A 10,316-nucleotide genomic window follows, 5' to 3' on the forward strand; every position below is an offset into this window, starting at 1 on the left:
CTTCATCCCATCAGTGAAAGCCCTAAATGGAACCAAAAAGGCACATCTTTCCCGACGGGGCAGGGAATTCCTCCTGCCTGACAGCCTTGGAGCTGGGACGTCCTTTGGTTTCTGTGCTGCCTTCAGGATCAGATGGACACTTCAGCTCTTCCTGGGTCTGGGGCCAGCTGGCCTTGGCCCTGGAACCACAGCATCAGCAGCCCTGGGCTCCAGGTGCTATTGGGCCTGTCTTGGGACTTGTTGGGCTGCAGAACCACACAGACCAATTCCTTAGAATGTTGTTCTCTCTCTCTCTCTCTCTCTCTCTCACACACACACACACACACACACACACACATGGAGGGTGTCTGGGTCTCTGTTGTTGTGTGTATGTATATGCAATTAAATCCAGAGGCTGGCAGCCCCTGGTGGTGCAGCGGGTTAAGCCCTAGCCTGCAATGCTGACATCCCATATGGGAGCCGGTTCAAGTCCTGTTCCCCGCTGAGCCACCTGGGAAGACAGCAGAGGATGGCCTGAATACTTGGGACCCTGCCACCTGCGTGGGAGACCCAGATGGAGTTCCAGACTCCTCGCTTCAGCCTATCTTCAGCCATTTGGTCAGTGGACCAGTAATGGAAGTTCTCTCTCTCTGTCTCTCTGTAACTCTGCCTTTCAACTAACTAACTAACTAAGCAAATCTTAAAAAAAAAAATAAGTTTATTATAAGCCATTCCCAAAGGAACAAATACTACATGTTCTCCCTGACCTGTGATAATAGAGCCCCTGAAAGGTAGTCTAGAGCAGTGAGACTGACACTTTGAGAAGCAATGACTTTGAACAGCCCTTGTCTCGACTGTTGAGGAATGGGTTTTTTTCATACTATTTGTTGAACTCTTTACTTAACATAGTTAATCATATGTGTATAAAGTTAACTGAAAACAGAGCTTAGTAAATAAGAGTGTGAACAGGAGAGGGAGGAGGAAGAGGGGTGGGAGGGCACGTACCATGTTCCTAAAGCTGCAATTATGAAATGTATGAAGTTTGTATTCCTTAAATAAAAGGTTTCTGGGGAAAAATAAGTTTCTTTTGATGCAACATCAATTTTGAAATGCATGCATAGTTTTTGAAATAATAAGCATTTCCCGTAATATTTGTAAAGCCCCTCGTATATGCGCGCACTCTGCGGATTCTGTTAACCTCATTGAGAAGTGTTCACCTCTTGATCAGGTTCATCCGAGCCTTGAGATGGGCAGGCCCAGGAGGCTGGAAAACCTCCCAGGTAATTTGCATATACAGCCTGGGCTGGGAGCCACTATTCTAGTTACAAATTTTAACCACTGTATTTCAGAGGTTGGCAAACTGTGGCCAGTGGAAGGGAAGTGAGTTCGTGCCAAAGCTAGGCAGCGGACCGGGCTTCTGAGCTCTTGGGCCCCAAACCTTTATTCACTCAACAACAAAAAAGTGCATGGGGTTCAGGGGCCTGCCTGGGCTTGCAAAGCAAGGACTCTAGGTAGCCAGTGGCTGAGACCAAGGTCAAACAGGACAGCAAGGAAGAAAGAGGGTGAACTCGAAGAGTTAAAGGATCCGATTCTGTCCGGAAAGCTAAACTCGTGATGTTGCACCTGCCACAAACCTCCACCTTGAACTTGTAAATGACTTTGTTCCTGGTATTTCTTTTGACTCATGCACTGTGGTGACTTATTACCCAGGAGAGATGAAGCAACCCTTGTTAGGGTTTTCCCAAACAAGATTTTAGCTTCAAATAAAAGAGAATCCATCCGGCCCCCTGACTCAGGCTTTGCCAATGGCTGGCAGGGTGACCTTGGGCAAGCCACTTACCTCTGGGGGGAGAGGGGTTGTTGGGAGGTGTAAATGGTGCGGAAAAAATGCTTAGCCAGAGTCCAGCAAGAGATAAATTTGATAAAAGATAGCTATTATGGTCATGCTAATTATTCTATCAATGACTTGTGTGTCAGGCCCTGTTTGATGACCTTGATAAATATGAGCTCATTGAATTTTCATTAAAAGCCTTAGGGATGAAGGGCTGGTGTTGTCGCACAGTGGCTAAGCTGCTGCTTGCGCTGAAGGCACTCCATAGTCGGGCGCTGGTTTGAGTCCCGGCTCCTCCGCTTCCGATCCAGCTCCCTGCTAACGCACCTGGGGAAAGCAGCAGATGATGGTTCAAGTCCGTGGGCCCCTGCCACCCACGTGGGAGACCCAGGTGGAGTTCCAAGCTCCCGGCTTTGGCCTGGTCTAGCCCCAGCCATTGTTGTCATTTGGAGAGTGAGCTAGTGGTTTGATCTCTCAGTCTTTGTTTCTCTGTCACTCAAATAAATAAATAAATCTTCCAAAACAAAACCACAAACAACCCTCCGAGCTGAGTCCGGCTGCCACCCTCCTTCCTAGGTTGGGAAACTGAGGCACAGAGTGGTTAAGTGACCCGCCAAGGTCAAGCACAGGCAGGGCCAGACCTCTTACTCTGAAAAGCTCCCCCAGCCTCGTCTCTTTCTTTCCCACTTCTCTGCCTCTCGCACCCTGCCTGGGTGCAGACCCTGGTTTGAGGAGCAATCGAGAAGGGAGTGAGGAGGCTCGGGGCTGCTGCTTCAGGGCCACTGGCTCGTGCAGTCTCCCGAGGCCGGCCGCGTGGGAGCCAGGAGGGGGTTCCGCGTGGTTCAGCATCCTGTCCTGCCCTAGACTGTGTGGGCCAGAGCCAGCACGTGGCCGCCTCGCACCTGCTCTTCTCATCCCGAGCCCTGCTTGGGAGGAGACCGCGGGCAGAGGGCTGCCAGACCAGGGACAGCAAGCGCTTTGGGATGGCCGTGGCCTTGCCCTCCGCGGGCCAGTGCTGTGCCCCTGCTGCTGCCCAGGGAGTCTCCCCCCCCCCCACCCCTCTGCAGCCAGTCGGCCTTTCTGCTCCCTTCCTGTGATCCCCGCCCTGCCCTGCCTGTCTTCCTTCCTGTCGGCAAAGCATGACTGAGCTACCCTGGTCAGTGAACAGCTCTCACCCCACTTGCACAGACGGTCCCGACTCACGAGAGCTCGGTTTACGGCTTTGTGACTTTACAACGGCGCCAACGCAGTGCACCCGAAGGGGAGAGCGTGCCTTGAACTGTGAAGCTTGATCTCTGGGTTAGCCACGTGCAGTGGGGTCCTCTCTCCCCATGCCAAGGCGACAACTGACCCTCCGCAGTGTGCTGACCGGGCACAGTCGGTAGGTTAGCTGTGCCAGTGGTACCTTCGGTTGACAATCGGTCTACTGGGACATGACCCCATCATTAGCTGAGGAGTACCTGTACCCTAGGGGTGGGGCAGGGCAGGCACTCAACTAATTGCACCAATAATTCCCTTTCCGTTAGTGATCAATGATAAAAATATGGTCACTGGCTGCCGGAAGCAGGAGTAAGACTCAGCTTGTTTATTTAGGGGTTCCGGGTGCTCTCCCTGGGGAAGTGACATTTCAGTTACAACCCGAGGGATGAGTGGGGTGGGTGGTGAGAAGAGGCCCCTGGGAGCGGACCCAGCATGTGCAAAGGCCCTGGGGCAGAAAGTACCTGCTGCTTTAACATACAAAGAAGGTGTGGCTGGAGCAGAGAGGACAGGAGAGTAGAACAGGCAGAGTCGGGGTGCGGAAACCTTTGTGGGGGTGGGGGTGGGGGTGGGTTTTATTATAGCTGACAAGGATTTTCCGGATTTTGGTCAGCGCTTTGGAAAGTAGCGCCTGGCCATGCGCCCTCCCTCCTTGGGGTGCAGCCTTTGTGTCGCCTTCAATGCTTCTGTCCTGACTCGCTTGCCTGCCCCACTTCCTGGCAAGGCACGGGACACACGGGAGGTGCTCAGAGCCCCCAGGGCTGGGCAGGGGCCCTCCTGGCTCTGGCCCTTGCTCTGCTGCAGACAGCACAGAGCTGTGCCCTCCTGGCTCCTGAAAAGGACACCTCAAGTTCCCAAGAATCCCCCCATCACTTTCTCTGCCCAGAGCGCACCTTGATCCCTGTGCGGCGGCAGCCCAGTGGGCCACAGCCAGCCTAGGGTTTCCTGAGCAGAGCCCACCAGGGCGAGGGCCGGCCCGGAGTCCCACAGGGCAGCTCCACAGGAGGCTCTGGCTCCCTCAACCATGGGGGGTGGGGGGGGCTGCTCAGACCCTGCATCCTGGCGCGCTGGGACAGAGAGGCAAGGGGACATGGCCGCTCTGCGCACTGAAAGCTTGGCCTTTGAGGCCAGAGGACAAGGGTGGAGCTGGTGTCATGGCGCAGTGGGTTAAACCTTTGCCTGCGACACTGGCACCCCATAGGAGTGCCGGTTCGAGTCCCAGCTGCTCCACTTCCTATCCAGCTCCCTGCTAATGCGCCTGAAAAGGTAGCAGTTGATGGCCCAAGTTCTTGGGTCCCTGCCCCGCCTTGGGAGAGCAGGATGGAGTTCCTGCCTCCTGGTTTGGGCCTGGCCTGGCCCGAGCCGTGTGGGGAGTGACACAGGGAATGGAAGCTCCCAGAGTCTCTCTCTGCTCCTGCATTGCTTGGCTGGCGGCTCTGTCCTAGCAACGCCGGCATTGCCACTTGTTCTTTCTCATCGTGTCTCCAGCAGCCGGTGTGCAACACCAGATTTGTGAGTGAAGTGACCAGCAGAACACACAGCCCCCACTGACTGCTGTAGGCATTAGTGAGCCCAGTTAAGAATGGAATTCTCAGCTGAGCCCAGTCCAGCCTGCTTTCAGACTTGTGAGCTGATAAGTGGTTATTGCTATTAGCCATTCAATTTAGCAGCCGTTTCTCAACCACAAATAACTCTTGTGGGAACAGACACCAACAGTGCCACTGTTTTGTGTCCTTCTCTCCTTTTTCTTTCTTGACAGTGGATGTGATATCTTGAGCTGTAGCAGCCGTTTTGTAACTTGAGGGAAAGACCAACAGAATTATGCTGTGATTAGCTTTGACTTTCCTCGTTCAATTTTGAAAATTTTTTTAAAGATTTATTTATTTATTTGAAAGTCAGAGTTACACAGAGAGAGAAGGAAAAGTAGAGAAAGAGAGAGAGAGAGAGAGATCTTCCATCTGCTGGTTCACTCCCCAATTGGCCACAACGACTGGGGGTGCACTGATCTGAAGCCAGGAGCCTCTTCCAGGTCTCCCACGCGGGTGCAGGGACCCAAGGACTTGGGACATCTTCTACTGCTTTCCCAGGCCATAGCAGAGAGCTGGATCAGAAGTGGAGCATCTGGGACTTGAACAGGCACCCATATGGGATGCTGGCACTGCAGGTGGTGGCTTTGCCCACTCTGTCAAAGTGCTGGCCCCTGAAAAATTTTTATGCGAGAAAATAAATCCCTATTTATTATAATACCATGATTTTAGTTACTTGCAAACTAAATTTTTTTAACATTTATTTGAGGGGGCCAGTGCTGTGGCATAGAAGGTTAAGTCCCTGCCTGCAGTGTTGTCATCACAAAGGGTGCTGGTTCGAGTCCTGGCTGCTCCACTTCCTATCCTGCTCTCTGCTATGGCCTGGGAAAGCAGCAGAAGATGGCCCAAGTGCCTGGACCCCTGCACCCATGTGGGGGACCCGGAAGAAGCTCCTGGATCCTGGCTTCAGCCTGGCCCAGCTCTGGCTGTTGCAGCTGCTTGGGGAGTGAACCAGCAGATATCTGTCTCTCTGTGTATTTCTGCCTTTCAAATAAGTAAATAAATCTTAACATTAAAAAAGATATGAAAGGCCAAGTTAGAGGAAGAGACAGAGAGATCTTCCATCCATTGGTTCACTCCCCAAATGACTGCAACAACCAGAGCTGAGCCAGGCTGAAGCCAGGAGCCAAGGACTCCATCTGGGTCCACGTGGAAGGCAGTGGGCCACCTTCCACAGCCTTCCCAGGTGCATAAGCAGGGCTCTGGGCGGAGGTGGTGCAGTGGAGACTTGAACCAGCGCCTGTATGGGATGCCCACCTCCCGTGGGGCAGCTTAACCCCCTATGTCACAATGCTGGTCCCTCAAACGAGACTTCTAAGTACCCCATGCCACGCGGCAACCCCTGAGGCAGCTGGGAAAGATCTGGGGTGGCCAAGAATAAAGATGAGCAATGGCGTCCGATGGGAGAGGAATGCATGGCCTGGGTGCAGGTGCGCCGGGCTCCCTGGGCTCAGCCTCAATGCGCCTTCAGCACCCGGTCTGATTATGCCTCCCAGCACACGCAGCTTGGCAAGGGCTCATGCAGAACGCCCGCGAGGTGCCTGGCTCTGTCCTCCCGCACGGCACCGCGAGCTCTCGTCCCTGGGCCACGTCCTGCGTGAGGACAAGTGACTCACACCACTTGTGAAACTCCACGGCCAGTGGCTATTTACATTTTTGCCTTCTGCCCGCCCCAGCCAGGACAGTTCGGTTCCGGCTTGTGATGATCTCCCGAGGGAATCTTGCTGTCGTGGGGCGTGGCTGTGGGAGAAGGTGCTTGGCTCTGGGAGAGTTAACGGGGCACACGCTGGAGGAAGGGGCTTGTTTTGGGGGGGGGGAACCGTCCCCAAGGTGGCCCAGTGCCATCCTGCAGATCATAGTCAGGGGCCATAGCCACTGCACACCAGCCTCACAGCAAGGCCAAATGTGCTGGTGAGCTCTCATGGGCTTGCTTGGCAAACGAGGACACTGAGCACAGAGAGGTTAAGCAACTTGATGAAGGTCACACAGGCATTGTGTCGCGCGACCCCGATTAAAGGCCAGGCATTCCAACTCCAGATCGCAAACTGTCTACCTGCGGGGGTGGGGGGGGTGGGGGGGGTGGGGGTCAGGCTCAGAGAGGTCAAGGGACTTCCTTAAGGTTGCAGAGGCATGGTTTGCACTTGGGTCAGCCTGGTTGTACAGATCCCTGGGGGTCCCTGTTCTCCTCCTGTCACCTGTGAACTCTGCTACCCCCCCACTCACACACACACTCACACACTCACACTATCTCACACACACTCACACTCACACACTCATACTATTATACACACTCTCACACACTCTCACACACTCACACACTCTCACACACTCACACACTTTCACACACTTTCACACACACACATTCACATACACACACTCAACACTCACATACACACACATTCACACTCTCACACACACACTGACACATTCACACACTCACACACACACTCACACAAACACACACACTCTCACACATCCACACACACTCACACTTACACACTCACACACACACACACACACACACACACGCTGCCTCCTGCATGGGTCCCTGCTGGGCTCCAGGCCAGGCGCCTGAAAGTCAGAGGGAGCCTTGTTTCCAGTGACCTTGGCCAAGTCAAGGTTCTCGTTTGCAGAGCCACCTTGCTCATCACAGGGAATTGGGGGGATTAAGCGAGGGTGACTGCCGGCGCCCCTGCTGTTCTCGCAGAGCCCCAGCCTCTGGGGAACGTTCCCAGGCGCAGCCGGGGAGTTGGGGGCTTCCTGCCGCTGCTCAGAATCACTGCCCTCCATAAAACACTGCGCGATGCGAGCATTTTGCAATCCCGTATTGCGTCAGGAGAACTCTGAATAGCCTCATTCTAAACGCTTCCCCGCCCAGGTGACGGCTCAGCCAGCAGGAGGTTGGGCACGGAGGGGCAGGACAGACACTTCCTTTCCCACCACCCAGACAGCGCCTGTGGCAGGAACATCGGACCTTGGATGGGTCCCAAACACCCCGGCAAAGCGCTCGTCCTCAGGGGGCGGCCAGCCTGCAGAAGGGGCTGGGGGGCTGGGGGCCTGGGGAGCAGCTCCCCGCCCCGCCCCAAAGAACTCGCATTCCTGCCCTGCCACTAAAGCTGTGCACCCTCTCTGAGCCGGGGCGCCCCGTCTGCAGAGTGGAAAACACAGGCACCCCGGATCCCAGAGGGAGGCTGGGAGGATTGAATAAGCCAGCCTCGCTCTTTAAACCAAGTCCACGACCCCTGGTGCTGGGACTCTGTGTCTCTGGGTGGCTTGTGGGGACCTAGAGGCACTGAGGGAAGCCCAGCCCCACTGCCCGGCCATGACCTTGAACCCAACCCTCCGACCTCCGTGAACTTTGTCGTTGGGATGCGACTACGCCCACCCAGCCCAGGGGGCGGTGGTGTGAATTCAATGAGAATTGGGCCTGGAGGACCCAGCCCAGGGCCTGGCGCAGAGGAAGTGCCCATCAATGGCAGCCTTTATCTCGACTGGGCTTGGATGGGACTCCGAGGGGAAGCGGAGCTCCGGGAACAGAGGAAGCGATTGTGCAGGGCCTGGGGGGGAGGGGCCCTCCCTGGAGACTGGCAGCGAGCATCCCCCGGCCCCCACCCCCCACCGGCTGAGCCCTACTTCCACTTTATTATCCACAGGGGCATTCATCCCTGCAGCCTGGGAACAAGCCACGGAGGGGACCCTCTGGGCCTGGCACCCTGGAGCGTTTCCCATGCTCTGGTTTGCTCCTAGGTCCCCCCGCCCCGGGTGGGGGGGCACGGAAGGGAACCAGAAATGTCTTTAACCCTTTCTTATCCATGAACCATTTTCCCATAAACATCACTGGGGATGTGGACTCAGGGCAGGTAAGAAACCCTTGGCTGTCACCCCCGAAGGCCGGGGGACTGCCCTCTGCGCTGCCCACCATGGGCGGCTCCACCCAGCTCTGCGTCCAGCGACCTTGTGGGAGCGCGTTCAGGTGGGCTGTGGCGGGAGCGTTTATACCACGGAAATCAGCACACGCACAACCCAGAGCGGCAGCGGGCGTCGTGGCTCCTCGAGTTCTGCCACCACTTGGGCTGCCCACATCCCGTCTCCACGTGGCTGGTTCAAGGTCTCCGCTTCTGATCCAGCTTCCGGCTAGAGCACCTGGGGACAGCAGCTGCTGGCTCCAGCGCTCGGGTCTTTGCCACGGGTGTGGAGACCCAGATGGAGCTCCTGGCTCTGGCTTCAGCCTGGCCCAGCCTCAGGTGTTTTGGGTATTTGGGGAGTAAACCCATAAATGGAAGATGTCTCTGTCACTCTGCCTTTCACATAAATAGAAGTAAATGTTAGGGGCCGGCGCCGTGGCACACTTGGCTAATCCTCCATCTGAGGTGCCGGCATCCCATATAGGCGCACAGTTCTAGTCCCGGCTGCTCCTCTTCTAGTCCAGCTCTCTGCTGTGGCCCGGGAAGGCAGTGGAGGATGGCCCAAGTGCTTGGGCCCTGCACCCACATGGGCGACCAGGAGGAAGCACCTGGCTTCTGGCTTCGGATTGGCACAGTGCACCGGCTGTAGCGGCCATTTGGGGGGTGAACCAACGGAAGGAAGACCTTTCTCTCTGTCTCTCTCACTGTCTAACTCTACCTGTCAAATAAAAAAAAACAAAAGAAGTAAATTTTAAATAAATAAGTGCACTTTAAAAGGAAAAAAAAACCACACCTAAAGTGTTTACCAGGATGCTGTAGGCTCCAAAGACTTGGAGGAGAGGCTGTGATCGGAGTTAAGGTGGGAAAACCCACATCCAGGAGATGCGATTGGCTTTCAGGGCAGGAAATCAACGGGGCTGAGCTAACAGGGAGAGAGGAGAGGAGGGCTTCATAGCTCCTCCAGCTGGAGCAACTTAGAAAGAACTGGAGAGAGGTGGGCATTGGAGAGCAGAAATCGAACTGATGGTACAGTTGCCCTGATGTCTGCTTGCAGACGGACAGGAAAGGACGAGGTGTGGGCGCAGAGGGAGCAGCCCAAGGCTAGGAGGACCATGGGCAATGCCCCCAGCACCCACCCCCTCCCCCCACTTCCTTTCCCGTGCAGCTGGGTGCAGTGCTGAGTCCACCCCAGCAGGGGAGCCGTGTGACCCGGCCCTGCTCCCGGCTGTTAGTTAGCTGGGGGGGGGGGGGTGAGGGGAGGCGGGGCGGGGGTGGTGCACACAGCACACATTGGTTGTCACAGAGTTCTGGACGCTGGAGGCCTGAGCCCCAGGTGCCAGCAGGGCTGGTCTCTTCTGAGGCCGCCGTCCTGAGCTTAGAGAGGGTGGCCTTCTCCCTGTGTTTTCCCGCTGTGGGTGTCTGGGGCTTACTCTCCGCCTTTGTAAGGACGCATCATTTAGCCAGGTGCCACGGCGGGAGTCCGTAGTCCCGGCTACTCGGGAGACTGAGGCTGGAGGATCGCTTGAGGCCAGGAGTCCTGGAGTCCTGGGCTGTCCTGTGCCATGCTGACTGGGTGTCCACACTAAGTTCAGCATCAAGGTGGTGGCCTCCTGGGAACAGGGGACCGCCAGGTTGCCTAAGGAGGGGCGAACCGGCCCAGGTCGGAAATGGAGCAGGTCAAAACCACCATAGTGATCGCATACATCAGTGAGAGTAGTGAATGCCACTTGCAGGCCCCCTCCCCTAACACAGTCCCCC

At 55.8% G+C, this 10,316-nt stretch overlaps 1 non-coding gene across 1 annotated transcript; it reads left to right on the plus strand.

Annotated features, from left to right (window-relative positions):
• Window positions 1–10,017: 10,017 nt before the first annotated feature.
• LOC149126335 (signal recognition particle RNA) lies at window positions 10,018–10,316 on the plus strand. The gene has a single exon (XR_016236673.1).

This window comes from Oryctolagus cuniculus, chromosome 6, assembly GCF_051225735.1.
Source record: "Oryctolagus cuniculus isolate XC-2025 breed Fujian yellow rabbit chromosome 6, ASM5122573v1, whole genome shotgun sequence".
NCBI classification, from domain to species: Eukaryota; Metazoa; Chordata; class Mammalia; order Lagomorpha; family Leporidae; genus Oryctolagus; species Oryctolagus cuniculus.